Here is a 6,063-nt window from a genome sequence, read left to right as displayed (position 1 = left end):
ATCGACAAGAGCTGGATTAATTTGACAGATCGATTATCTGATGAGTATGAAGCTGGTGTGATGGATTTTCTTCAGAGAGCTAGGCAGTGCGTTGACTCAAGGGGATTGGTGAAATGTCCGTGTAGGAGGTATCTCAATGTTGAATTTCAGACGATTGATGTATGAGAAAATCATCTCTTTGTAAATGGTTTTCTACGAAAATATACCAATTGGCATTGGCATGGAGCAGATGAAATAATACCAATGAGGAAAGTGATAGATCAAAATGATGAAGACGAAATGATTTATGTTCTCAGTGATGTTATGTAAAATGACAATGACGGATATGAAGAAAATGAGCACGATCAAGAGATACCTGCAGCAGACTACAAGGCTGAGCAACATTATAATGATTTGTTTGCTGAGATCGAGGCTCCATTATTCCCTAGGTGTCAAAATTACACATCATTGAATTTCCTAGTGAAGTTGACGCATTTCAAAGTGTTGGGAAAAATTCCCAACAAAATATTTGATGGGATGCTTGAGTTGTTACATGATGCATTTCCAACCCCAAATAAGCTTTCAAAATCGCATTATGCAGCGAAAATGTTGTTGCGTAAACTTGGATTGGGCTACGAGTCAATCCATGTCTGCAAGCCTGATTGCGCACTGTTTTGGAAAGAACATGCTGGAAAAAGCAAATGTCCTATTTGTGGGGAGGATTGGAGGGTGGACAAGAACACCAAGGGAAAGTGCCTCATAAAGTGATGCATTATTTTCCTTTTAACCCCTAGGTTAATGCAAAAATATACATCAAGGCACATTGCTCAACATATGAGATGGCATCACAAGCAACGTATAAAAGAAGTTGGTGTATTGCGTCATCCTGTTGATGGGAAAGCTTGGAAGGACTTTAACCGAAATAATCCAATGTTTGCAATGGAACCCAGGAATGTGCACCTTGGATTGGCTACAGATGGATTCAATCCCTTTGGTAATATGAGTCTTTCTTATAGTATGTGGCCGGATGTGTTGACGACATATAACTTGCCACCATGGTTGTGCATGAGAGAAACTAATTTCATGTTGAGCTTATTAATTCTGGGACCTCATTCGCCAGGAAAATATTTTGATGTTTTCTTAAGACCATTGATTGATGAGTTAAAATAATTATTGGTGAGCAGTGTACAGACTCGAGATGTAGTCGATGATAGTTTCTTCACTCTTCAAGCAACTTTGATGTGGACTATAAACGATTACCCAACAAGGAGTAGCCTTTCTGGATGGACTGGCCAAGGTTATCATGCTTGCTCTACTTGCAATGTGGCAGCACCGTTTATTCATTTACAAAAGAAGGTTACTTTCTATGCCCATAGACATTTTTTACCAATCAAACATGTTATTAGAAGGGACAAGAAGACATATGGTGTTGTTGAAAAAAGACTACCACCAATGCCATTAATCATGCAAGATATGTTCCACAAATGAGTTTTATACCCAATTCTCTTCCTAGTAAGCATGTAAGATATGGTGGCCAAAAAAGAAAGCATACCAAAGAGCAAATAGGTTGGCGGAAAAAAAATATATATTTTGAGCTCCCATATTGGACCGACATAATCTTGCATCACAATCTAGATGTTATGCATGTTGTGAAAAATGTGTGTGACAGTTTAGTAGGCACAATAAATGGGCTGGAGAATAAGACCAAAGATACAGTTAGTGCTAGAGTAGACTTGGAGAAGATGAAGATGAGACTAGAGTTACAGTTGAAGAAGATGAATGGTCGGATACAAAAGCCTGCGGCCAAATTCACTTTCACTATTGAAGATTGCCAAAAGTTTTGTCGATTTCTTAAATCAATGAAGTTTCCAGATGGTTTTAGATCTAACCTAAGGAAGAATGTGATTAATAATGACAATAAGATCACCGGTTTGAAATCGCATGATTGTCAAATCATTATGCAACGCGTTTTGCCAGTTAGTGTACATGCATTCCTAGTGAAATCGATTAGTACAACTATTATTGAGTTCTGCACTTTCTTTAAGCTCATTTGTGCGAGAATTTTAAAAGTCTCGGATTTAGAATAAGTCAAAACTTCAATTGTTGAGATTGTTTGCAAGTTAGAAAACATTTCCCCCCCTGCTTTTTTCGATATCAAGGTCCATCTACTAATACATTTATCGGAAGAAGCAATACTTGGAGGACTGGTTCACATTAAGTGGACATATCCTTTTGAAAGATATATGAAAAAGTTGAAGAATTATGTCCGTAATAAAGCACGTCCATATGGGTCAATAACAGAAGGATATGTGGTTGATGAGGCATTAACATTTTGCTCCATGTACTTAAAAGGAGTTGAAACAAAGTTCAATCGTCCAAACTGAAATGCAGGACTTGGTCCATCACTTAAAAATATGTCGGTCTTTCGATCTCAGGGTCGCCCAATTGGTAAGAAATCCTTGACAATTTTGGATGATGAAAGGAAGAAAACTACGGATTGGTATATTCTAAATAACTTCAATGAGATCTTGCCATATCTTCAGTAAGTAATTAAAGTAGTTCATCCTTTCATTGCATGTTTATTATAATACTTATTAGTAACTCTTAAATTGATTGTTTTTGTTCGTTGTAAAGAGCATATGGAAATTCTTCAGACTCGAGGTGTTGAAAACCTAGACCAATTACATAGAAAGGAATTTCTTAATTGGTTTTATAATAAGATTTATCATCTTCGGCAACTGGGTTCCTCGGAAGTACATGAAGAATTAATCTCTTTAGCAAACGGTTCTTCAAATCGTGTTGCTTCGTACCCTGCTTATGACAGGGACAAGAATCACCAAACTCAAAACAATGAAGTCTTTGTAGCAGGTGTTGAAAATAATACTTATTACGGCCAGTTGGAAGAAGTTTTAGTGATGTCATATCTTTCTGGTTGTTCTGTTGTATTATTTAAGTGCAAATGGTTTGACACTAATCAGTCTTCAAAATTAAAGTTTGAGCAGAACATAACGAGTATTAAAACTAGTTCGGAGGCCTTCAAAGATGATAAATTAATCTTAGTAACTCAGGCTAACCAAGTTTTCTACATTTATGACCTTAAAAATAAATCTCACTGGAAAGTCGTCCAAGCAGTGCATCACAGAAATGTGTGGGACATCCCACTAGTTGAAGAACAAGTGGAGGATGTAGAAGTAGATGTTATGCACGACACTAGTTCCTCTGATTTCCAATTATTCGTTGACCTTGGTCCGTTGCCACAAATCAGCTTTGAACGTATAGGGGCTCCATTACAATTTGTTGAGATAGATAATGTTACAATTGATGAGGAGAGGGAGGAGGAGGAGGAAGAGGAAGTTGAATTCATAGAAAAAGATGATGAAGAGGAAGATGAACACATAGAAACTGATGGTAATAGTGAAGATTATTATACTGATGATTAAATGGTAATTTTATAATATGTTGAAGTAATTATGTTGTACAATAATTGATTATTATAGGTATTATGTTTAGTATAAATGTAATTTTAATATCGATTAATTTGACAGATATGACTGATGTTATTGCTTGATCTCATGGGGGTGATGGTGGAGGATGCGATCCTCCCCGTGGACCGTCAAATATTCCAGCTGAATGTGAACGAGGTAATACATTACACATTGATACACTCCTTAAATTTTAACAGTTAATACATATTAATTTTAAAATACTAAATTTGCATACAATAATGCCTCCAAACAAGTGTAGACGCCACAGAGGATTGAACACGTGAGAAAAAAGGGAAGAGTTGGGGTGTCCTCTCCCTCTCGAGTAGGACATGCGATGGAGAACATATAAAGAGATCGGAGATTACAGCTCAAATTTCTCAAGAGAGCTGAGATTACTTGTTTGACAGTACACAGATCCAGATTGTCCTCAATGGTCAAAAGTACCAAATGCCTTGAAACAAAGAATACTTGCACATCTGGAGGTAAGTAATTTCTGTATTATGTGAATTCTATTTAATTATATATCATATTTACTAATAAATATTTGTAATTTATGATGATTTGTTTGATATCGGACATACCAGATATGGACAAGGGCACATGCCTGGGATCTTGAGAGGCATTGATACATCATGTGCTAAAAATTATTCTGATTGGAAGTATGATATTAAAGAACATTTAACGATTAATAGGCCAGAAAATCATTATGGTGGTTGCACAGATATGCAGTGGCAAAAAACCATTGAATTTTTTCGACACACAGAAATTATGGTAATAATTTCTTGCTAAACTTAACTCGCTTAATTAAATATATTACTAACATAAACTTTTTGCAGAAACGTTCTGGGGTCAACAAGGAAAATAGGAAGAAACTAAAAGAGCTTAGCTACAGAGGTTCTTAGTCAATCCTAGCGCTTCGCTATAAAAAAGTTAGTTAATCAATGCTTTTTAAGTTTGTTTTTCTTATTAATGTTTAATTATTTTTAAATATATATATATGTACGTGACAACGCAATTTAGAAACTGGGAAACTTGAGCCGATCCTAAATAGCTGGATGGATACTCACCATAAATCAGGCACAGGGTGGGTGACAGAAACAGCAAAAAAAACTTGGGTACGTTAAGTTTTTTTAAACATTTTTCAAAATTTTAATTGTTTGTTTACAATACATAATTAGATTTTATATTGTATCATTGGAGGAATTGCGGACATATCGCGACACACAGCAGACACAGAAAGTTAGAACCAACCAGTGCTAATCAGGCTTTCATAGCTCAGTTGGTTAGAGCACCCGTTTAGTAAGCAGGAGGTCTTGAGTTCAACTCTCAATGAAAGCAATAATAGAATGTGTTTTATTTTAATTTGGTGTTTTTTCATAAATCTATTTTTTTTAACTTTCTTAAGTTATCTGATTTTTTTTTTTTTAAAATACTACCTTAAGTTTTCAAAAATATGATTTTCAAAGTTTTTATTAATAAAAATACGGTGTTAAAAAAGCAACTATAAAACAACAATTGGACAACAAGACATCAACCCATTACATACTAACACATTAAAAAACAACAATTGGACAACAACTAGAAGTCAATCCATTGCATACTAACACGTTTTAAAAAAATTCAAAATATATCTGAAAACAACTAAACACCAAGTAGACATTAACACAACAACAGAACAATTATATATAAACTTAAACAACTAAAAACAACATGAAAATAACTATACATAAACATAAATAACTAAAAAATAACACAAAAACAACATAAAAGATGAAAAACAGGCAAAATTGTATAAATATAAAAATTTCCTTAAAATCATAAAATTGAAAAGAAAAAAAACTTTGTCAATCCGTAAAAATATAATTTTTTTAGCGAAATTAAGTGTATTATGTAAATTTCCCTTTTAATTTTATATTGTCTGTGATATAATAATTTAAAGGTTTGGACCTTGTGTTTTTTTCGATTACATGTTTGGACCCTATGTTTTAAAAAATTTATTTTTGGACCCTATATTTTGTAAAATGGTTCAAATAGACCCCTAAACTCAATTTTGATGAAGAAAAAAATTGAATATAACAACACAATTTTTAAGCAGAATGATTTTATTTTTGTTCTGAATTGTTAGTTTGGTGAATTATTTGTGATTTCATTTGAGAAAAGTTTGACCAAAATCAGGTTTAGGGTTCTATTTGAACCATTTTACAAAACATAGGGTCCCAAAAATAATTTATCAAAACACAAGGTACAAACAGGTAATGGGACAAAATACAAGGTCTAAAAATGTATAAACCCTAATTTAAATTTGGACAAATAATAAGAAATGTGAGTATGTTAAATATTAAGATCCCAAAAGGTAAATATATATATATACACTACACAAAAAAAGGTCTTTTACGACGAAACTATTTGCAGCGACCTATTTTCGCCACAACTAAAGGCATTATTTATGGTGAAACTGAAATTTTGCCGCTAATAATCTTCAAAAATATTTTTATAGATTTATAGAACTATTTGTGGCGAAAGAGAATTATTTGCGGCGAGTAGATCGTCGCAAAAAGGGTTCACATTTTTTAGGAAAAACTCCCGCCAATCTGATTCA

General features: G+C 33.8%; 1 non-coding gene across 1 annotated transcript; it reads left to right on the top strand.

Annotated features, from left to right (window-relative positions):
- The first annotated feature begins 4,728 nt into the window (after positions 1-4,728).
- On the top strand, positions 4,729-4,802 carry TRNAT-AGU (transfer RNA threonine (anticodon AGU)). Its single transcript has one exon. It is a non-coding gene; the product is annotated as a tRNA-Thr (tRNA).
- Positions 4,803-6,063: the final 1,261 nt, after the last annotated feature.

Source organism: Humulus lupulus, chromosome 9 (assembly GCF_963169125.1).
Source record: "Humulus lupulus chromosome 9, drHumLupu1.1, whole genome shotgun sequence".
Taxonomy (NCBI): Eukaryota; Viridiplantae; Streptophyta; class Magnoliopsida; order Rosales; family Cannabaceae; genus Humulus; species Humulus lupulus.
This window is presented reverse-complemented; position numbering and strand designations above follow the sequence as displayed.